Source organism: Nerophis lumbriciformis, linkage group LG32 (genome assembly GCF_033978685.3).
Source record: "Nerophis lumbriciformis linkage group LG32, RoL_Nlum_v2.1, whole genome shotgun sequence".
Lineage (NCBI taxonomy): Eukaryota > Metazoa > Chordata > Actinopteri > Syngnathiformes > Syngnathidae > Nerophis > Nerophis lumbriciformis.
Genome location: NC_084579.2, coordinates 17,437,160 through 17,462,905, shown reverse-complemented (window position 1 = coordinate 17,462,905; position 25,746 = coordinate 17,437,160). Strand labels below are relative to the sequence as shown.

Sequence of the window (25,746 nt, the reverse complement as noted above, 5' to 3'; positions counted from 1 at the left end):
GGGTTCCGGTTCGGTTCGGAGGTGTACCCAACGAGTACACATGCTAGCAGCGACCGGGCTAGGACAACATGTAAAAGCCAGGGCTGGAAGACCCTCCTGCCTCGTTAAGATCTCCCATTTGGGAACACTTTGGCTGCGCGATACAACAGTGGAGGACGGAGGTTTGCCAACATTGTTCAGCAGCTGCTTCTGACAACACGTCAAACATGTGTTGCACCTTTCCTGCTTCCGGCTCCCAGACCGTAGTCAAGGAGCGCAGGGGAGACACTCCTCCAGGGCCGATGTATTCTTGGGGGCAACGCTTCACTCTACCCGGCAGTGGGTCTCCACAGCTCCGGACTCCAGGGTAAATGACGAGTCCGGCGATTAGTTGCAAATCGTGGCTTTATTGAGGTCTTGCACACAGCCAATCCAACAAAACACTAGCCACTCCCCGCACTCACGCTACCGCTCCCTCACCTCGCTCGCCCACACACTCACCTCACATGCTGTCACATATTAAAGGGCCACACACACATGCTAACCCATTTGAAGCGTCACCACCGTATTCAAGCAGCCTCTCCTCGGCGAGTCAGGCAGGGCTAAAGCAATAACAAATGTTTTTATAGCAGCAGATTTAAGTCCATAGTGCATTAAAAACTAGATTTTGACCCACTTCTATGGTGGAAGAACAATAAGCCCATATATCCTCTTACCATACTTGCCAACCTTGAGACCTCCGATTTCGGGAGGTGGGTGGGGCGTGGTTGGGTGCGTGGTTAAGAGGGGAGGAGTATATTTACAGCTAGAATTCACCAAGACAAGTATTTCATATATATATATATATATATATATATATATATATATATATATATATATATATATATATATCCATCCATCCATCAATTTTCTACAGCTTATTCCCTTCGGGGTCGCGGGGGGCGCTGGAGCCTATCTCAGCTACAATCGGGCGTAAGGCGGGGTACACCCTGGACAAGTCGCCACCTCATCGCAGGGCCAACACAGATAGACAGACAACATTCACACTCACATTCACACACTAGGGCCAATTTAGTGTTGCCAATCAACCTATCCCCAGGTGCATGTCTTTGGAGGTGGGAGGAAGCCGGAGTACCCGGAGGGAACCCACGCAGTCACGGGGAGAACATGCAAACTCCACACAGAAAGATCCCGAGCCTGGGATTGAACCCCAGACTACTCAGCACCTTCGTATTGTGAGGCAGACGCACTAACCCCTCTCCCACCGTGCTGCCATATATATATATACATATATATATATATATATATATATATATATATATATATATAAGAAATACTTGACTTTCAGTGAATTTTAGCTATATATATATATATATATATATATATATATATATATATATATATATATATATATATATATATAAAAATAAGAGAAATACTTGAATTTCAGTGTTCATTTATTTACACATATACACACACACATAACACTCATCTACTCATTGTTGAGTTAAGGGTTGAATTGTCCATCCTTGTTCTATTCTCTGTCACTATTTTTCTAACCATGCTGAACACGCTCTCTGATGATGCATTCTGCTTCGTCTCCTTGTTGTGTGCGCAGTTGTGCACTGCACTCTCTAAAAGCCGTAGATGTTATTGTCACATATGCATGTACAGTAGATGGCAGTATTGTCCTGTTTAAGAGTGTCACAACATTGCTGTTTACGGCAGACGAACTGCTTTACGGTAGACGAAAACGTGACTGCTGTTGTTGTGTGTTGTTACCGCGCTGGGAGGACGTTAATGAAACTGCCTAACAATAAACCCACATAAGAAACCAAGAACTCGCCCTCGATCATCCTACAGTTATAACGTGATTGGGCAGGCACGCTGTTTATATTGTGGGAAAGCGGACGTGAAAACAGGCTGTCGACACGTCACTCAGGTCCGCATGAATTTCGGGAGATTTTCGGGAGAAAATTTGTCCCGGGAGGTTTTCGGGAGAGGCGCTGAATTTCGGGAGTCTCCCGGAAAATCCGGGAGGGTTGGCAAGTGGGGTGTTACCATTTAGTGGTCAATTGTACGGAATATGTACTGTACTGTGCAATCTACTAATAAAAGCCTCAATTAATCAATCAATCAATCAAAAAAAGCACTTTATATGTAGAAAGGTTTTGTTAAGAAACCATTCTGAGCCTTATCTTATTTAGTTGTTATTTTATATATGTTGACCACATTAACCCTGGCAATGGACCCTGTGTGTATATGTATGTTAGGCCATTGTTTACAAATTTGGTCAATAAATAACCAACAAATGTATATTCTGTTGTTTTCTTACTGTACCGAAAATGAACCGAACCGTGACCTCTAAACCAAGGTACGTACCGAACCGACATGTTTGTGTACCGTTACACCCCTAATAATCGGTAATTACTAAATGGGGGAGAATGAAGGTAGGAGTAAAAAAGCTTGTAATTTGGTTAAACATGAACAAAACATGACTATTATCAACAAATAAGCGAGATCAGTCCAATCTAACTGTGGAAAAAGCTAACATTGATACTGATAAAGCACACATTGGAGGTTAGTATGTTATCAACAGTAACACCGATATATATATAGCATGTATCAAACAAAGCATTATCAACAAGTGAGCGTACTTACATTCAGTACTTCCACGCCTTTAAAAAATATTGTTCTTCGACATACACACGACAATAAGACTATATGTTACAATATTAGCTACTAACTTTGAAATAAAAAAACAAGCAATATGTTGTCTGTCAGGCCAGGTGCTCATATTTTTTTTTTTACCACTCGCGGACGTACGGCTGCCGGGAGTCGACAGGATGTGTCGCAAAATGTGGGAGACATCCAAGCTTGACGGCACTGCGGATTTAAAGGGCCAGTACACCCTCTTTGAGGTGTGCTGTACTGTATATTGGACATAACTGTGGGTTTAATTTTGTATTTTTTATAAAATGTTTGCACACACTAGTCATTATAATAAAAGTAGAGTAAAATGGTCGTATTACGCATAAAATTGTATTGGTATGAGAATTTAAAAAAAAAAAGTCATATTTTTACAGAATAAAATGGTATAATTTGTAAGAAAGAATGGGTCATTTTATGAAAAACAAAAGTTAAATTTCATCAGGAAAAGGGGGTAATTTAATGTGAAAAAAAGTTTATATTTTGCACAAAGTAGTCATTAAAATACATGTATGGTGTTACATAAGAATAGCAGTAATATTACAAGGGAAAAAAAGACAAATGACTACAAAATCAATTTGTATTGGTCAGCATTTTTAAATATTTGATTTAAAAATACAGTTCAGTCCAGAAAAACGCTGTAAAATATTTACATTTTACCACGAAAAGGGGGCAATTTGATGAGTTTACAAGTTTTATTTTTACAACAAAAAAAGTTATATTTTTAGGATAAAAAGGTTATAATTTTTAAGAAAAAAAAATATTATTACAAACAAATTTTACAAAAGGACAGTGGTAAGATTTTTTTTCAGAAGGTTGAATTTCTAGTAAAAAAATAGTTTTATGTAAAGAGTCATACTTTTTGAGAGGAAAAGTTAAAATTCTACGTCATTATTTAGATATCATAAGAACAATATCCCAATTTTACAAGACTGAAGTTTTAATACTATGACAAAACGTTAAATTATAATAGGTAGAAAAGTTAAAATTCTACGTCATTATTTAGATATCATAAGAACAATATCCCACTTTTACAAGACTGAAGTTGTAATACTATGACAAAACGTTAAATTATAATAGGTAGAAAAAAAAGTTTTATATAAAAAAAAAAAAATCTATTTTTTTTTTTACGTAGCAATGTCACAATATTTTGATAATTAAACAAGTGGTATTTTTGGAAAAAATATAGTCATTTTACAAAAAACATTTTTTCAGAATATAGAATGTAAGTTAATATCATATGTGAATTTCCATAATCAAGCTGTATAAATAACAAGAAATAGGTATAATTGTATGAGAAAAAAGTTTACATGTGATTAATAATGCCTCGAGAATTAGGAAAAAAAAAAGGTGATTAGAAAGAAATTATGGAGAAATAAAAATTGGTTCTGACAACAAAACCAAAAACTATTAATGTATCTCCACGTATTATGTACAAATAAAATAATATATCATTACATCGACCCTGATCACTTTTTTAAGTATACCGGCAAAGATGGGTCAAAGTCTCCAAAATTCTGGTTTTCCAATACAAACAAAATGAAAAATAAACAAGTAAAAAACACTCTTACATGACTCAAATCACATAATAGTGTACATGAATACTCATGCCCATCTTCCTGAGTGCTTGAATGCTTCTTACTGTATATCAAATAACATTCAAGGCAGATTTACGAGTTGGACATACATATCAAATAGCCGTCAGCGAGCCAGGTGTCAAGGTATGCATAACTGTCACAAATAAGTGCTTATTAAACATATAAAGAATCATTTTACTGAGGATTTAGGGAGCGCAGGCCTTGCTATGCAAAATTAGAAAAACAAACTTTACTGTGATATTTAATCAAACACACATAAAGCTGTCCCTGGCACTTAATATACTGTGTGTACTTTGGAATTATGATTGGATTCCGTAATGGGATTCATTGGAGAATCATTTGAACAGCAGCCAAATCTCGAAGGCTGCTGTGGCACATTGAATAATGAATAAGACAAAGTGGGAGGATATTGAGGCTGTCCACTAGAGAGCACCATTTCCCACACATATACCAATGAATGTATGGATGGAATAGTTTGGGTCAGCGGTTTTGGTTACATTGTATTTAGTAAATAGTGTGTATATTCTCACTTGTATTCCACGTTTATATCATAAAATGTTTGATGTACATTTGTATAATCTTTATTAATCTTACAGTATATATATATATATATATATATATATATATATATATATATATATATATATATATATATATATATATATATATATATATACATATACATATATATATATATATATATAAACTTTTTTCCTCATACAATTATACCTATTTCTTGTTATTTATACAGCTTGATTATGGAAATTCACATATGATATTAACTTACATTCTATATTCTGAAAAAATGTTTTTTGTAAAATGACTATATTTTTTCCAAAAATACCACTTGTTTAATTATCAAAATATTGTGACATTGCTACGTTAAAAAAAATAGATTTTTTTTTTTATATAAAACTTTTTTTTCTACCTATTATAATTTAACGTTTTGTCATAGTATTAAAACTTCAGTCTTGTAAAAGTGGGATATTGTTCTTATGATATCTAAATAATGACATTTTTTCTGAGTAGAATTTTAACTTTTCCTCTCAAAAAGTATGACTCTTTACATAAAACTATTTTTTACTAGAAATTCAACCTTCTGAAAAAAAATCTTACCACTGTCCTTTTGTAAAATTTGTTTGTAATAATAATTTTTTTTCTTAAAAATTATAACCTTTTTATCCTAAAAATATAACTTTTTTTGTTGTAAAAATAAAACTTGTAAACTCATCAAATTGCCCCCTTTTCGTGGTAAAATGTAAATATTTTACAGCGTTTTTCTGGACTAAACTGTATTTTTAAATCAAATATTTAAAAATGCTGACCAATACAAATTGATTTTTTGTCGTCATTTGTCTTTTTTTCCCTTGTAATATTACTGCTATTCTTATGTAACACCATACATGTATTTTAATGACTACTTTGTGCAAAATATAAACTTTTTTCCACATTAAATTACCCCCTTTTCCTGATGAAATGTAACTTTTGTTTTTCATAAAATGACCCATTCTTCTATGTATGTATTGGAGCTGTCAAAGGATTACATTTTTAACTCAAATTCATTACACTTTTGCATTTGGATTATTCAAAGAAATGTGTTTGTGTGCATAACTTGAATTAAAAAAATACCCCAAAAATATATGTGGATATTTTTTTATTAGACAGCGAGATACTATATCTATATATGCTGTGTATGTATACACTATTAACACTAGAGGGAGCTGATTATTCATTTTAATACTGATCTAACAGTTCACAAAGGCTGGTGAGGGAGCTACAGGACTTTAATATATTTGTATATCACTTTTAATTTCAATGACAAATATATTTGCAATAAAAATAATTAAATGTTCTCATAATATTTACTTTTTATTACGTTTTGTATATATTTCTACATTTATATGTGAATAAAGTACCAATGATTGTCACACACAAACTAGGTGTGGTGAAATTATTCTCTGCATTTGACCCATCCCCTTGTCCACCCCCTGGGAGGTGAGGGGAGCAGTGAGCAGCAGCGGTGGCCACGCTCGGGAATCATGTTGGTGATTTAACCCCCAATTTCAACCAAATAAAACATGCAATATGCATTGATGAGCATGCCTTTCTTTGTGATGGTAAAGCTCCTTTATTACAACTCAGTAGATGAAGGTGTACCTAATGAGCTGTCCTACAAGGCCTATGGATCAAAAATCAACTCCACTATTAATGCCCATTTTTGTTACAGTGAACACATTTGGCTGCAGCCAATAGAGTCACTGGAAATAAATAGACTACTCAACTGCATAACATTTAAATAAAAGTCACAATATTTAGCCCATAAAAGAATACTACATCGGCCTAAATGTTGGCGAAGAGACGTCTTTTTGGACTTTTCTGTTACTTTTCCTAGCCCTACAAAGCTAAACATACTGTATATTTCCTCAAATAACTGTCACATACGCTCAAAGAGAAATAATGCAGTTCAGCATTGACAAAAAGTAAAAACAAGTAATGTGATCACTGGAAAGTGAGGCATGCTTAGAGTTGAATTGAGGTAACCAAATATCCCTTTACTTGGGATAAATGATGCTGCAAAAAAGTCCTGATCCCAGACTCACGGGTACGTAAGTAGTTTGTTTGCGAGTGAAAAGCCCAAACTCTTTAATCCTACACTTCTACTCTCCTACACACAGACTTGCCCTAAATCAATTAATTCATTAACTAAGGAGAGGTCACAACAGCCAGTAGTTGGGCTAAGACAAATTAAATCAATTATTCAGGCTAATAAGGTGAGGGAGACTTTTAATTAGTGAAGGTTTAATCAAAAAAGTCTGTTTGGTGCATTATGAAGCAGTTTAAAGCGAGAGTGGAGTGACAGTTGATCTCTTATTAATGCAATGTGTGCTCACTGTTTACACTATTTTGGTTAATATTTTAGGTTTCTTACCACCTTGTGCATGTATGTTTGTTAAATGCGCACATGCATTTGCCTGTTTTGTCTAATCTTGCCAAACTATGTTGTTATTAAAACCAGTTCTTGTTACTGCAGGGTCATTGAAATATTCACATTTTCTCAACTTCCCAAACCAACTCCGAGTTGATAAAGTACATTTTCTTTATTAAAAAAAGAGGCAATTTTACCATAATAAAGTCGTAAAGTTACGAGTATAATCTGATATTTGGTAACAATAGAGTTGTAGTGTTATAAGAGTAAAGTACAAATATTCTGATAAAAAATAGCAATTCAATAAAGTTACTCTGTTATAGTGTTGTCCCGATACCAATATTTTGGTACTGGTACCAAAATGTATTTAGATACTTTTCGGTACTTTTTGATACTTTTCTAAATAAAGGGGACCACAAAAAATTGCATTATTGGCTTTATTTTAACAAAAAAATCTTACTGTACATTAAACATATGTTTCTTATTGCAAGTTTGTCCTTAAATAAAATAGTGAACATGTCTTTTATTAGTAAGTAAACAAACAAAGGCTCCTAATTTATCTGCTGACATATGCAGTAACATATTGTGGCATTTTCCATTCTATTATTTTGTCAAAATGATTAAGGACAAGTGGTAGAAAATGAATTATTAATCTACTTGTTCATTTACTGTTAATATTTGGTTAATTTCTCTTTTAACATTTTCTATCTACACTTCTGTAAAAATGTAATAATCTCTTATTCTTCTGTTGTTTGGATGCCTTACATTAGTTTTGGATGATACCACAAATTTGGGTATCAATCCGATACCAAGTAGTCACAGGATCATACATTGGTCATATACAAAGTCCTCATGTGTCCAGGGACATATTTCCTGAGTTTAGAAACATAACATCCATCAAGCCATCCATTTTCTACCGCTTGTCCCTTAATTAAAAAAAAAAAAACGAAAGAAGATTTTGTGATGCTAAAAATATTGGATGTGTGTGTGAGTGACAGGAAGAAAAGCTCTGACTTGATTGAGGTTAGGTTGCTTGGTGCCGCCTGTTTGCATGTATAAATCTATAGACCCCCGTGTAGAAGACAATTAGTCTTTTTCAGACTTTTTTCTTAGGGAAAACAATTGCGTCGTACTGAGTCCGTGGGCAAGATCAATTACCTCATTGGTTCATATGTGAAAACAAGTTGTGGATATTTTTAAGTATTTTAATGATCAATTTAATTGGGTGCTTACTTTCTCTTTTACCATGTTCTATCTACACTTCTGTTAAAATGTAATAATCACTTATTCATCGGTTGTTTGGATGCTTTACATTAGTTTTGGATGATACCACAAATTGGGTATCAATCCGATACCAAGTCGTTACAGGATCATACATTGGTCATATTCAAAGTCCTCATGTGTCCAGGGACATATTTCCTGAGTTTATAAACATAATATAAATGAAAAAAAAACGAAAGAAGATTTTGTGATGCTAAAAAATATCGATGTAATCATACTAGTATCGAGGAGATACGCTCCTTTTCGGGTCACTGGTACCTTTTAGAGGCGATATAGTAATTAATATAATTCATTAGTACTGCGTTACTATACTAATACCGGTATACCGTACAAACCTACTCTGTTCGAATAAAAAAACAAAATATTACAAATAATGGGATTAAAGGCCTCACCTTTTCTCCTCCAAACATATTGCTGGGTATTGTGGCCAAACAGCTCGATTTTTGTTCCATCTGACATCACATGGACAAAGATAAGACCTTCTGGAGGAAAGTTCTGTGGTGAGATGAAACAAAATTTGAGCTGTTTGGCCACAATACCCAGCAATATGTTCGGAGGAGAAAAAATGAGGCCTTTAATCCCAGGAACACCACGCCTACCGTCAAGCATGGTGGTGGTAGTATTATGCTCTGGGCCTGTTTTGCTGCCAATGGAACTGGTGCTTGACAGAGAGTAAATGGGACAATGAAAAAGGAGCATTACCTCCAAATTCTTCAGGACAACCTAAAATCATCAGCCCCGGAGGTTGGGTCTTGGGCGCAGTTGGGTGTTCCAATTAGAAATGATTGGAAACTAAAGACAGCCATGACATTATGTTCTTTACAAGTGTATATAAACTTTTGACCACGACTTGTAGCACGTCAGACAGTGCTACAAGTGTGCGTCCATCAGAGGCTGCATTGAATTGTATTATTACTAGAGATGTCCGATAAATGCTTTAAAAATGCTTTAAAATGTAATATCGGAAATTATCGGTATCGATTTCAAAATTATCGGTATCGGTTTCAAAAAGTAAAATTTATGACTTTTAAAAACGCCGCTGTGTACACGGACGTAGGGAGAAGTACAGAGCGCCAATAAACCTTAAAGGCACTGCCTTTGCGTGCCGGCCCAGTCACATAATATCTACGGCTTTTCACACACACACAAGTGAATGCCCTGCATACTTGGTCAACAGCCATACAGGTCACACTGAGGGTGGCCGTATAAACAACTTTAACACTGTTACAAATATGCGCCACATTGTGAACCCACACCAAACAAGAATGACAAACACATTTCGGGAGAACATCCACACCGTAACACAACATTGACACTCAGCATCAAGGGTTGGAATTGGGGGTTAAATCACCAAAAATTATTCCCGGGCGCAGCCACCGCTGCTGCTCACTGCTCTCCTCACCTCCCAGGGGGTGATCAAGGGTGATGGGTCAAATTCAGAGAATAATTTCGCCACACCTAGTGTGTGTGTGTGACAATCATGGGTACTTTAACTTTATAAACACAACAGAACAAATATCCAGAACCCCTTGCAGCACTAACTGGGATGCTACAATATACACCCCCCGCTACCCCCTACCTCAACCCCGCCCCTCCAGACCCCGCCCACTCAACCTCCTCATGCTCTCTCAGGGAGAGCATGTCCCAAATTCCAAGCTGCTGTTTTGAGGCATGTTAAAAAAAATAATGCACTTTGTGACTTCAATAATAAATATGGCAGTGCCATGTTGGCATTTTTTTTTTCCATAACTTGAGTTGATTTATTTTGGAAAACCTTGTTACATTGTTTAATGCATCCAGCGGGGCATCACAACAAAATTAGGCATAATAATGTGTTAATTCCACGACTGTATATGTTGATATCGGAATCGGTAATTAAGAGTTGGACAATATCGGAATATCGGCAAAAAAGCCATTATCAGACATCTCTAATTATTACACAGTCAAGTTCTACTCAGAAAAGAATAATTACTGAGTAATTATTAAACATTATTATTTTATTTTTTTCTGAAAAACTGAATAATGATCTTCGTCAGATGCCCATAATTATTAATTATGAGCGTCTGACGAAGGTCAGTTACGTTATCATGATGTCTTCAATGTGATCTTGTAAATCTTGTCATTAGTGGGAAATCTGAATAGCCTAAATACAAAAAAGTAAAAGACAACTAATAATACAAAATGTTAAGTGGTTAATCCTAAAAAAAATAAACGAAAACGTTTTTTTTTCCCTCTCCAGGCATCGTCAAGAACACTAACAAACAAGAACATTGAAAGGAATGGGGCAGATGGGCCCTCACCGATTCTCTTTCAGGGGGCCCAGAATTCCTAGCATGTTAATTGGAGTGTTTGTACAAACACAAAAAAGAAACATTTATGATGTTTGAGTCACAAGGGAAAATCTAAAATGGTACAATCCCGTCCATTAATTTGCATTGTCCATGAACCACGAAGTGGCCTGCTGTTAGCAAGCAATCACACAATAATATTAATAGAAAGACAATTAAATAAATAAAAATATGCCGCTTCATGACTGTTTTTGTTTATTTGCTCTTTTTCGCCATTTACTTAATTTTATTTATTGTAATTACATTTAATTTGATTTCAATCACACTTTCATTTAATTTATTGTATTTATTAATTTTGTATCTAATTAAATAGATTTTCCTTATCGTGGTCATTATTATGTGCAACAAAGCTTCCTTATTCACTGGTCAGTGTGTTATAGAGGTGAACATTTTTTTAAATATTATTTTCATTACACTAACCTTAATTCTCATAAATAAACATTATAATTAGAGATGTCCGATAATATCGGACTGCCGATATTATCGGCCGATAAATGCTTTAAAATGTAATATCGGAAATTATCGGTATCGGTTTCAAAGAGTAAAATTTATGACTTTTTAAAACGCCGCTGTGTACACGGACGTAGGGAGAAGTACAGAGCGCCAATAAACCTTAAAGGCACTGCCTTTGCGTACCGGCCCAGTCACATAATATCTACGGCTTTAAATACACACAAGTGAATGCAAGTCATACTTGGTCAACAGCCATACAGGTCACACTGAGGGTGGCCGCATAAACAACTTTAACACTGTTACAAATATGCGCCACACTGTGAACCCACACCAAACAAGAATGACAAACACATTTCGGGAGAACATCCGCACCGTAACACAACACAACATTGGGGGCGGCATGGCGTAGTGGGTAGAGCAACCGTGCCAGAAACCTGAGGGTTGCAGGTTCGCTCCCCGCCTCTTACCATCCAAAAGTCGCTGCCATTGTGTCCTTGGGCGGGACACTTCACCCTTTGCCCCCGGTGCCACTCACACTGGTGAACTGAATGATGAATGATAGGTGGTGGCCGGAGGGGCCGTTGGCGCAAATTGCAGCCACGCTTCCGTCAGTCTACCCCAGGGCAGCTGTGGCTATGAAAGTAGCTTACCACCACCAGGTGTGAATGATTGATGGGTTCTACATGTAAAGCGACTTTGGGTACTTAGAAAAGCGCTATATAAATGATAATAAATAAATGGGTTGTATTTGTATAGCGCTTTTCTACCTTCAAGGTACTCAAAGCGCTTTGACACTACTTCCACATTTACCCATTCACACACACATTCACACACTGATGGAGGGAGCTGCCATGCAAGGCACTAACCAGCACCCATCAGGAGCAAGGGTGAAGTGTCTTGCTCAGGACACAACGGACATGACGAGGTTGGTACTAGGTGGGGATTGAACCAGGGACCCTCGGGTCGCGCACAGCCATTCTTCCACTGCGCCACGCCGTCCCAGTTATTATTATTATTATAAACACAACAGAACAAATACCCAGAACCCCTTGCCGCACTAACTCTTCCGGGATGCTACAATATACACCCCCTGCTAATCCCCTGAAATCCCGCCCACCTTAACCTCCTCATGCTCTCTCAGGGAGAGCATGTCCCAAATTCCAAGCTGCTGTTTTGAGGCATGTTAAAAAAAATAATGCACTTTGTGACTTCAATAATAAATATGGCAGTGCCATGTTGGCATTTTTTTCCCATAACTTGAGTTGATTTATTTCGGAAAACCTTGTTACATTGTTTAATGCATCCAGCGGGGCATCACAACAAAATTAGGCATAATAATGTGTTAATTCCACGACTGTATATATCGGTATTGGTTGATATCAGAATCGGTAATTAAGAGTTGGACAATATCGGAATATGGGATATCGGCAAAAAAAGTCATTATCGGACATCTCTAATTATAATTGTTCCTAAAATTTGTACAGGTGAATGTATAAGTGGTCTTCCAAAGTATTTTATTTTATAAATTTTTTTTTGAATGGCCGCTTACTGATTATGCTTTCTCTACATTGCAGGCTGCACATGATTTGACCTTGTTGGCTGGGTGGCGTTAATCCCTGCCCTAAAGGAGTGAGCCTGGATTACAGCCAAACATTTGCATGTTGATCTTGGATGGAGAAAATAAAGGAAGGAGGTAAAAGATGGCTAATTAATGGTGTTGTTACGTTTATTAATTGGCAGCTATGAAACGTGCGATAGAGATACAGTATCCTCACTACTGGACTATATTAGTGTTAATGTGATGCTTTAATGCAGTGGGAAGATTTAGAGAGCGTGGAGGATGCAGGGGGATTAGAGGATGTTTCTTCCATCCTTGGGCGTGGAGGGGGGCTGAGTTTACATCAACAAACGTTGATTTACGTCGGCCTGCAGATGGCGAAGAAATTGCTCTGTTTGCAAAAAGGCGAGACGTGAAATGTATTTGAATTCTAATTGAGGATTACGCAGAGTTTGTTTAAATAAATATTAGGCAATTCAATTGATCATTAAAATACTTATCCATGTAGAGGTTGCCCTCTAGTGGGTTCCTCGGACCACCACACACTGCCACGAGAGCCCGGATTTCAGGGTACAACACGGTTTTATTTTCATAAATGTGGAGAGGCTTTTGCTTTCCAGCAAAATGTCTCTCTCTCTCTCTCTGGCTCCCACTCTAACTCCATCTAGGTGTCTCATCCCGGCTGCTCCTAATAAAGGCGACAGGTGATTAGATAACAAGGCCCACCGGGGCCATCTACTCACCTGTTGCTGTCTTTGAGGCCGGTCCTGGCACACCCCGTTCCGCGGCAGACCCGCAGGCCACGCCCCCCTCCACAATCCACAAATTGTTTTCACACATGAACCAATGAGGTAATTGATCCCGCCCACGGACTCAGTACGAGGCAATTGTTTTCCCTAAGAAAAAAGTCTGAAAAAGACAAATTGTCTTCTATAGATAAAGCAACCTAACCTCAATCAAGTCAGAGCTTTTCTTCCTGTGACTCACACACACATCCGTGATCTGAGGACCCACTGGGGAAAAAAACGGTCAGTCTACGTTCCTACCCTCACCTATGGTCACACGCTTTGGGTAATGACCTTGGAGCAAACCTAGAACACGTTGGAGGGATGATGTCTCACAGATGGCCTGGAAACGCCTCGGTGTCCCCCATGTGGAACTAGAGGAGGTGTCTGGGCATCTCTGCTTCGACTGCTGCCCCCGCAACCCAGACCCAGACTGAGTACCGAATATGATTCATTACTATACTGGTATTAGTATAGTACCGCGATACTAATGAATCATATTTAATACTATACCGCCTCTAAAAAGTACATCCACTGTAATGATACCAAGTGCAGGAGCGTATCTAGTCGATACTACTATGATTACATCAATATTTTTAGCATCACAAAATCTTCTTTCATTTAAAAAAAAAATATATTATGTTTATAAACTGAGGAAATATGTTCCTGGACACATTAGGACTTTGAATATGACCAATGTATGATCCTGTAACGACTTGGTATCAGATTGATACCCAAATTTGTGGTATCATCCAAAACTAATGTAAGGCATCCAAACAACAGAAGAATACGTGATTATTACATTTTAACAGAAGTGTAGATAGAACATGTTAAAAGAGAAAGTAAGTAGATATTAACAGTAAATGAACAAGTAGATTAATAATTCATTTTCTACCACTTGTCCTTAATAATTTTGACAAAATAACAGAATGATAAATGACACAATATGTTACTGCATATGTCAGCAACTAAATTAGGAGCCTTTGTTTGTTTACTTACTAATAAAAAACATGTTCACTATTTTATTTAAGGACAAACTAGCAATAAGAAACATGTTTAATGTACCGTAATATTTTTTGTTAAAATAAAGCCAATAATGCCCTATTTTGTGGTGCCCTTTATTTAGAAAAAAGTTGAGAAAAGTACCAAAAAGTATAGAACATTTTTTTGTACAGGTAACGGTATCAAAATATTGGTTTTATATGTATATATATATATATATATATATACATATATATATATATATATATATATATATATATATATATATATATATATATATATATATATATATATATATGTATATACATACGTATATATATATATATATATATATATGTAAGGACAACTACAAAATAACTTGGAGAGCGCAGACATCCCAATGGCAAAAAAGTTGTAAATCCAAAATCCACCCGTAACTTTTTGAGCTATCTGTAGCAGAATGAAAGAAACAGAGTGAAAACTCTTGTCAGTAATCCACTGTCTTTGTTTCTGTGGATTGAGGCGGAACCAGCAGCATACACACACTTAAATTGAAGCTCGTATCGTAAACGTAAGGTAATGTAGTAGAAACGATCCTGAGCAGGCCCAAAATCTAATCACTTGTTTTCATCCTATAGCTGATATGTCTTGAAGGTTGAATCAAAATCTGCCTATAACGATTTCAGCAATCTATAGCAGAATTAAATGAACAGAGTGAACCATCTTGTCAGTCAACCTGTCTTTGTCTTTGTGGGTGGAGGCGGGGCTGCTAGCATGCACACACACACACACACACACACACACACACACACACACACACACACACACACACACACACACACACACACACACTCACAAAGAAGTTGAAGCTGCTATCGTCAACATAAGGTAACAAAACCCAAAACCAGTGAAGTTGGCACATTGTGTCAATCGTAAATTAAAACAGAATACAATGATTTGCAAATCCTTTTCAACTTATATTCAATTGAATAGACTGCAAAGACAAGATACTTAACGTTCGAACTGGAAAACTTTATCATGGACGCCCCTGCTTATTTCAGCAAGACAATGCCAAGCCACGTGTTACAACAGTGTGGATTCATAGTAAAAGAGTGCGGGTACTAGACTGGCCTGCCTGTAGTGCAGACCTGTCTCTATTGAAAATGTGTGGCACAATACGAAGCCTAAAATACCCCAATGGACTATTGAACAACTTAAGCTGTACATCAAGCAAGAATGGGAAAAAATTCCACCTGAAAAACTTCAAAAATTGGTCTCCTCAGTCCCCAAACGTTTACTGAGTGTTGTTAAAAGGAAAGGCCATGTAACACTGGTAAAAATGTCCCTGTGCCAATTTTTTTGCAATGTGTTGATGCCATTAAATTCTAAGTTAAGGATTATTTGCAAAAAAAACAAGTTTCTCAGTTCGAACATTAAATATCTTGTCTTTGCAGTCTATTCAATTGAATATAGGTTGAAAATTATTTGCAATACATTGTATTCTGTTTTTATTTATGAATTACACAACGTGCCAACTTCACTGGTTTTGGATTTTGTAAAAAGTATCCGAAACTGGCCTAAAATCTGATCACTTGTTCTTTAGTTGTTGAGTTATGTTGCTATAAAACAAACAAACAAACTCCAGCAATCACATAACCTCCAAGTGGAGGTTATTAGAGTGAAGTGAAGTGTAAGTGAAGTGAATTATATTCATATAGCGCTTTTCTCTAGTGACTCAACGGGCTTTACATAGTGAAACCCAATATCTAAATTACATTTAAACCAGTGTGGGTGACACTGGGAGCAGGTAGGTAAAGTGTCTTGCCCAAGGACACAACGGCAGTGACTAGGATGGTGGAACCGGGGATCGAACCTGGAACCCTCAAGTTGCTGGCACGGCCACTCCACCAACCGAGCTATACCGCCCCTATATTAATTGTAATATTACGGGTTAGGGATGTCTGATAATATCAGACTGCCGATATTATCGGCCGATAAATGCTTTAAAATGTAATATCGGAAATTATCGGTATCGGTTTCAAAATTATCGGTATCGGTTTCAAAAAGTAATATTCATGACTTTTTATAACCCCGCTGTGTACACGGACGTAGGGAAAAGTGCAGAGCGCCAATGAACCTTGAAGGCACTGCTTTTGCGTGCCGGCCCAGTCACATAATATCTACAGCTTTGGACACACTCACAAGTGAATTTCCATGCATATTTGGTCAATAGCCATACAGGTCACACTGAGGGTGGCCGTATAAACAACTTTAACACTGTTACAAATATGCGCCACACTGTGAACCCACACCAAACAAGAATGACAAATTTCGGGAGAACATCCGCACCGTAACACAACAGAACAAATACCCAGAACCCCTTGCAGCACTAACTCTTCCGGGACGCTACAATACACACCCCCCGCTACCCCTAGCCCCCTAAAGCCCTGGCCCCAACCCCGCCCACCTCAACCTCCTAATGCTCTCATGCATGTCCCAAATTCCAAGCTGCTGTTTTGAGGCATCTTAAAAAAAAATAATGCACTTTGTGACTTCAATAATAAATATGGCAGTGGCAATATGGCACTTTTTTCCATGACTTGAGTTGAAGTTGTTCTCTTATTTTGGAAAACCTTGTTACATTGTTTAATGCATCCAGTGGGGCATCACAACAAAATTAGGCATAATAATGTGTTGATTCCACAACTGTATATATCGGTATCGGTAATTAAGAGTTGGACAATATCGGAATATGGGCAAAAAATCCATTATCGGACATCTCTATTACGGGTTATTTAACCCTTCAACAGAAATAATGTCACACGTTAGCACCGTGAAGCTAACCGATGCTACAGTAAGATGCCATTTTCTGTGGATTTTGACATTGAGCCTCTCTGCTGTGTGAGTGTTTATTAAAACAAGCGTGCAGCGGGAGAGAGGTCAACGCTAACGAGAGCCACCGCGGTGCCGATACAGGCCGTTAAAAAGCGAGGTTAGAAACCTCGGGTGTGTACGTTTATGCTGTGGATGAAAGCTGGCGCCGCTGGCCTCCATTAACCAGATTGGCCTGAGGAGGTCAGCAGGGGTCAATTGATAGGTCAATCACCTTGTCGATTCCGTGACCCCCCCGTAGTTGCGTTACCGTTTTGGACCGGGCGCCCTGGTTAGGGTATCGCCTTCCCTTCTCCTGTCTGAGTTATTGTGCATTCCGGTGCTACCTTTACATTAACCAAAAATAAAAATCTATCCGATTACTTATGCTGATTTACGCTCGGCCGCCGCGACCCTCTCGACCAGGCTGACTGAACATTTTTAATGCGGCGAGATTTACGCGGCAAATTACCTCATAGTAGTAAAAATAAGAGGGCCCGAGCGTGTTTGCATCGCGTGGCTTTTTACATGCAAATGTGCATCAATAATAGTAAAGAAGCTACAGTATGTGCTACCCGAAGCAAAATATAGCATACGTAAAAGACAAAGAGCGAAGTATAAGTGGAGAGATCCCAACAAAGAAAATAAATACCTCCACACGCCGCTCCAGGAGGCATGATGTCAGGGGTCAGGATGCTAATGAGGGGTCAGGGTAGCAGGCTGACCTGATGACATCATCGCTAAGAACGCAGTGATGAAAGGATTAAAAGGCAGCACAAGCCGCATTTCCAGGTTCAAGGACCGACCTGGAATAAAGTAGAATGTCGGTTGGCTCATCATGGTAGCCATAGATCAAATAGTTTCACGTCATAGCGGCTTGACACATACAACAACCAAAGAAGGCCACGCGGTAAACAACAATTTATTTGGTGTTCTTTGTTCTTGGCGAGAAAAAGACAACATCGGTGTGAGAGATTTGAACTCCTGATTCTCTGTGGACCAATCAAGAGACAGCAATTTGTTTCGCGCCACCCCTGTAGGTACCATAGCACTGCTGAGGCTACCTCAACTATTCATTTTCTACCGCTTGTCCCTTTTTAGGGGAAGCAGGGGGTGCTGGAGCCGATCTCAGCTGCATTTGGACAGAAGGCAGTGTACACCCTGGATAAGTCACCACCTCATCGCAGGGCCAACACAGATAGACATACAACATTCACACTCACATTCTGTCATGACTTGGTCCTTGGGTTTAGTTTTTCCAGAAGGCAACGGAAAGTTGGCTCGGGCGAGACGGGAATGTGAGTACATAATTTATTACTATCAAAAAAGTACAAACGAAAAGCGCGCACACTGGCGGAGAACAAACTATGAAACCAAAAAGACTATAGCACAAAGGCAGAAACTGTGAACAATGAAAAACACTAACTGTGGTATTAATAAACAAAAACTTACTTGGCATGGACTAAAGGAGCAGCATGAACGATGGACATGAAAACAAGTGTCAGGAATGTGCAGAGCATAAATGTGGGATGTTGCCAGAAAGACAAACTGAAAACAATGAACTTAAATACTACAGACATGATTAGTGAAAACAGGTGCGTGACTCAAAACGTGAAACAGGTGCGTGATGTGACAGGTGAAAACCAATGGTTGCTATGGTGACAAAACAAACAAAAGTGCACAAAAAGTCCAAAAACAAAACCGAACATGACTAAAACAAAACATGATCACAAAGACATGACACATTCACACACTAGGGCCAATTTTAGTGTTGCCAATCAACCTATCCCCAGGTGCATGTCTTTGGAGGTGGAAGGAAGCCGGAGTACCTGGAGAGAACCCACGTAGTCACGGGGAGAACATGCAAACTCCACACAGAAAGATCCCGAGCGCAGGATCGAACCCAGGACTACTCAGGACCTTCGTATTGTGAGGCACACGCACTAACCCCTGTGCCAACTCGAGGGTGCCAAAAACAGCTTTTCTTATTTCTTATATATTTACTTGAAAAAGCGTGTTTACATACATTTTTATTTAATGAATTTCCATAACTAAACCATATTTTTTGAAAGCGTTGCATTAGCAAAAAAAATATTTTGAAAAAGCTCATTGTTAACATATTTTATTTCATGACTGTGGAGGGGGGCGTGGCCTGCGGACCTGCAGCGAAGAGGGGTGTGCCAGGACCGGCTTCGAGATCAGCGACAGGTGCGTATATGGCCCACCTGGGCTTGCTTATCTAATCACCTGTCGCTCTGTTAAAAGGCAGCAGTCGGGAGTTGGAGTGGAAGCACGAGCACGAACGAGAGCGAGACAGACTACACACTGGAGAGAAACCATTCATGTGCTTAATTTGTAGTAAATGATTGCTGAAAAGCACACAGAAGAGATGACATGTACACCTGGAAGAGACTGTCATGTCGGTGCTTGGTGGTCCGAAGAACCCGGAAACAAGAGTCTTCCACAATGACATTTTATACATTTTGTATTGTGTAACATTTTTTTTTACTTTTTCGGTTACTTAAAAAAGCTAGTCTATATTCATTTGTATTTTATAAACTTCAATATAATTTGTATTCTCTAAAAAAAAAATTATTTTTTTATTTTAGCGGTTACTCGAAAATGGGTGTTTACCGTCCTTATCTTTATTTCATAAACTTCAATACAGTTTTCACATCTATGAACAAATCTTGTCTACATACATTCCCATAATACAAATGTTCATGTATGTACCTTTCAGCATTAATGGTGCCTTCACAGATGTGTAAGTTACCCAGGCCTTGGGCACTAATACACCCCCATACCATCACAGATGCTGGCTTTTGAACTTTGCGCCTATAACAGCTCGGATGGTTCTTTTCCTCTGGTCCAGAGGACACCACATTCACAGTTTCCCCCAAAAAATTGGTATGTGGACTTGTCAGACCACAGAACACTTTTCCACTTTGCAACAGTCCATCTTAGATGAGCTCGGGCCCAGCGAAGCTGGCGGCGCTTTTGGGTGTTGTTGATAAATGGCTTTCGCTTTGCATAATAGAGTTTTAACTTGCACTTACAGATGTAGCTATCAACTGTAGTTACTGACAGTGGTTTTTTGAAGTGTTCCTGAGCCCATGTGGTGATATCCTTTACACACTGATGTCGCTTTTTGATGCAGTACCGCCTGAGGGATCGAAGGTCAAGGCCTTGCCACTTACGTGCAGTGATTTCTCCAGATTCTCTGAAACTTTTGATGATATTACGAACCGTAGATGGTGGAATCCCTAAATTCCTTGCAATAACTGGTTGAGAAATGTTGTTCTTAAACTGTTCGACAATTTGCTCACGTATTTGTTCATAAAGTCGTGACCCTCGCCCCATCCTTGTTTGTGAATGACTGAGCATTTTATGGAAGCTGCTTTTATACGCAATCATGGCCCCCACCTGCTCCCAATGAGCCTGTTCACCTGTGGAATGTTCCAAATAAGTGTTTGATGAGCATTCCTCAACATTCTCAGTCTTTTTTGCCGCTTGTGCCAGCTTTTTTTAAACATGCTGCAGGTATCAAATTCCAAATGAGCTAATATTTGCAAAAAATAACAGTTTGAACGTTAAGTATCTTGTTTTTGCAGTCTATTCAATTGAATATAAGTTGAAAAGGATTTGCAAATCATTGTATTCTTTTTTTATTTTCGATTTACACAACGTGCCAACTTCACTGGTTTTGGATTTTGTATATATTTATTTGAAAAAGCGTGTTTACATACATTTTTATTCAATGAACTTCCATAAACATACCTTTGAAAGTGTTGCATTTGCGAAAAAAATATACTTAAAAAAGCTAATTTCTAACATTTTATTTCATGAAATGTTATAAATGTTTTACTTTTTCAGTTACTTAAAAAAGCTAGTCTTTATTCATTTGTATTTTAGAAACTTCAATATATTTTGTATTCTCTGACATTTAAATAGTTTGTATTTTAGCGGTTACTCGAAAATGCTTGTTTACCGTCGTTATCTTTATTTCATAAACTTCAATACAGTTTTCATATCCATGAACACATCTTGTTTACATACATTCCCATAATATAATTATTCATGAAAGTTGATTTGAGACAAACAATTAAAGCTAGCTAAATAAAAACGTTTATTTTTGCCCAGTGAAAACTTTGGCATTAGCCTAGCAGCGTGGCTCGCCTAATTTGCAGCTTTTGTTTATATTTTAATAATAATAAAAGGTAAATAAGACACCAGTGAGGAACTGTCGCTATTTTTTCTAAACCTCGGTTGCTAATTGGTTATAGATCAACAATATCTAAATAGATAGATAGGGCTGCAACTAACAACTAATTTGATAATCGATTAATCTGTCGATTATTACTTCGATTAATCGATTAATAATCGGATAAAAGAGACAAACTACATTTCTATCCTTTCCAGTATTTTATTGGGGGAAAAACAGCATACTGGCACCATACTTATTTTGATTATTGTTTCTCAGCTGTTTGTAAATGTTGCAGGTTTAAGGTTTATTTAAAAATAAATAAATAAATAAATAAAAACAAATAGCCTCTGCGCATGCGCATAGCATAGATCCAACGAATCGATGACTAAATTAATCGCCAACTATTTTTATAATCGATTTTAATCGATTTAATCGATTAGTTGTTGCGGCCCTACAGATAGATCATTGTGGTGGGTAAAGAGCACACGTGCAGCACCTCACACCACTACCCTCTGACTTAACATGTCAGCTGTCACCTCCTCTAATATTAAACACAGACGTCTATTATGCGAGTCGGGTCTCTCTTTACCTGAGGACACCCAAGCTGGGTCTCACCTGTACGGCTGTGCGTTAACTTTGTCCGTACGTGTGCGTGAACTAAACACAATGCATGAGCTCACAGTGAAATATTTACGAGGTACGTGCATAAACCAACACAACAGAGAGGATTTGCTCTGTCTCCATCGCCGCATCTTTTAATGCACCTATAAATAAATAAATCATTGCAGTTATATAAGAGGTTATTTGAATTGACCTAAAAGTCCAACAAGCTTGTTTGTGAGCATCTAACCATGGAATGATGCGTTACTAACTGAGCATTTAGCCACTCATGAATAAAACAATTAGAGCAGCGAGCAGATGGGAGACCTGTGGAGGGGGTCCGAAACTTGAGACAGACATCTGACATAAAATGGAAGATAGGACCTCAGGCAGTCACCTTATTTTTGTTAAATCTGGGTGTTTATGCACTAAAATAGATTGAACAATTTATTTCCCATAAATTTGTTTTACCGTATTTTCCGGACCATAGGGCGCACTTTTCGATCTTTTTTCATATATAAAGCGCACTGGGCTATAGGGTGCATTAAAGGAGTCATTTTATTATTATTTTTTTCTAAATGTAAAACACTTCTTTGTGGTCTACACATAACATGTAATGGTGGTTCTTTGGTCAAAATGTTGCATAGATTATGTTTTACAGATCATTTTAAAGGGGAACATTATCACCAGACCTATGTAAGCGTCAATATATACCTTGATGTTGCAGAAAAAAGACCAAATATTTTTTTAACCGATTTCCGAACTCTAAATGGGTGAATTTTGGCGAATTAAACGCCTTTCTATTATTCTCTCTCGGAGCCGTGACGTCACATCGGGAAGCAATCCGCCATTTTCTCACTTTCGTCGGTGTGTTGTCGGAGGGTGTAACAACACGAACAGGGACGGATTCAAGTTGCACCAGTGGCCCAAAGCTGGGAAAGTGGCAAGAAATTGGACGAAATTTGTTCAAAATACGAGGGTGTGGGGAAAGCCGACGAAATGGTCAGTCGTTTGTTCCGCACACTTTACCGACGAAAGCTATGCTACGACAGAGATGGCAAGAATGTGTGGATATCCTGCGACACTCAAAGCAGATGCATTTCCAACGATAAAGTCAAAGAAATCTGCCGCCAGACCCCCATTGAATCTGCCGGAGTGTGTGAGCAATTCAGGGACAAAGGGCCTCGGTAGCACGGCAAGCAATGGCGGCAGTTTGTTCCCGCAGACAAGCGAGCTAAACCCCCTGGATGTCTTGGCTCGCACCGTCCCCTATGCCACCGAAGATGATCAAGAGAAGAATATCGACCCTAGCTTCCCTGGCCTGCTGACATCAACTCCAAAACTGGACAGATCAGCTTTCAGGAAAAGAGAGCGGATGAGGGTATGTCTACAGAATATATTAATTGATGAAAACTTTATTCATTATTCGCGGTTTTACGTAAATTATTATACATAAACTGTGTTTACCAATAATTTAGCTTAAAAACATTTATTTTTTTCAATCATTCGAGTACATTCGGGTAGTCTTGTGTAATGCAGTATTTTGTGTCTATTTAGGTATGGTTAACCTGAGTAAGGCTGCAGCTAACGATTATTTTTCTATCGATTAATCTATAGATTATTCTTTCGATTAATCGGTTAATCTATAGATTATTTTTTTCGATTAATCTATAGATTATTTTTCCTTTTACCGATTATTTTTTTTATTTAAAATGAAGATGAAAAAATAAATGTTAAAAAGTTAAAGTTAAAGTTAAAGTACCAATGATTGTCACACACACACTAGGTGTGGCGAAATTATTGGCCAGTTTTTTCAAAAGGCATGACTTTTATATACAAAAAAAAAAGTATGGCCACTCAGTCAACATTGACAACATGACAAAATATTCTGTAACAATGTAAACATTTAAAACTTTTAACATTTAACAAAATTAAAAGTAGCTTATTTGCTTTTTAATGTGCAAATATAAAAGTAAACATCCAGTGCAAATCTTAATATTCTGCAATAGTATAAGCATTTCTAAAGTAAAAGTATTGCTTATTTTGCTTTAAAATGTGCAAAAATAAAGATAAACATCCAATACAAAAAAGTGCAAAACGAAATATTCTGTAATAGTGTAAACATTTCAACAAAAGTAAAAGTATTGCTTATTTTGCTTAATAACACAACAATGATAGTATGATTAAAGTGAAAGTTAATTGTTGGTTTGTACATAGTATATGTAACTGTTAATGTTGTAAAAGGTATTTGCACAACTAATTAACGTTAGCGTTAAAGAGGAGCGCGTCTTTGTAAACACTGAACAGGCATGCCAAACGCGCCTCTCAGAGCAAAACAGTGTTTTAGTTTATGAATTTACAACGCAGATACAAATGACACATTCATGATTTTGTGTAATGATGACAATGTATACTCACGCGGACGATTGACTAGTTGATGGTGATGGCAAGAACGCTGTCGGGTGTTTTCTTTTCAAATGTTCCTTCATAGCCGTTGTGCTGCTATGATAGGCCATTTCCGCTCGACACAGTGTGCATACAACAACTGTCAAGTGTTTTGCTTTTTTCGCTGTGCTTATCCCACACTTGAAGGGATGTACCAATGCTGAATGTGGCTTCTGGATTTCACTCAAAAGACCAGACCGTAGTTACTTTTTCCTTTTATTTTCCTTTAGTTTGCAACAGTTTTTCCAACCAAGAAACAGCTTCTTTTTTCTTCTTTAGTCTTTTTAGCAGTCTTTAGCAGTGTTAATAGACTTTAGTTTCTTTAGCTGTCATTAGCTGTCTTTAGTAGCCTTTAGTAGCCTTTAGCTTCTTTAGTAGGTGAAAAACCTTTAAGGACAAAACACCACAAGATTAACATGCTGTAAAAAATCAATCAATTATCAATCCCATAATTTACAACTATTAATTAGCTATCAAACTCTTAACCATTAAACAAGTGCAAGAAAATGGACACATCTTTTCCCTTTAAGTTAAAACAGATTTTAAATAAATTGTCTCAACATAAATGCACCAAGATACATATAAAATACATTTAACACCAGAAACACAATAGATAAATGCAACAGAAAACCCAATATGCAAATACATAAATACCTAACCAATTAACCACCTATTTAGATACATATTTAAAATCCATATTCAATATAAATATATTATTAATTTAGCAGTGAAACACTCAATCTTAAACGCTGTCTACTGGTAGAAAAATGCCCCTTTTTCTACGCCCTCACCAACACAGTTAAATCCAACACTTTAAATTGAGCGACTTCACCCTCCTGATGAAGCAAACTGCTCCAACATTTATCAAACTAAGCAAAGAATATCAACACTAAACAACAGTTACATAACACACTGTGTGTATTTAGCCTCCAGACTAAGCACGCTACATGCACACAACCCCCCCTCCCATCTCACCAGCGCAACAGGTGCGCCACACCCACGAAGAGA

The 25,746-nt window shown here is 37.5% G+C and overlaps 1 protein-coding gene across 2 annotated transcripts in view; it reads right to left on the bottom strand.

Moving 5' to 3' along the window:
* tmem250 (transmembrane protein 250) overlaps positions 1-25,746 on the bottom strand; it is a 47,355-nt gene that overhangs the window by 4,370 nt on the left and 17,239 nt on the right. The window contains exon 1 of one of the 2 annotated variants that reach the window (XM_061926716.1): positions 2,641-2,840. The exons of the other annotated variant lie outside the window; for it this stretch is intronic. The gene's annotated coding sequence lies outside the window, so the exon portion shown is untranslated. Of the gene's footprint in view, positions 1-2,640; positions 2,841-25,746 lie in introns of those variants that run through there. 2 annotated transcript variants of the gene reach the window in all.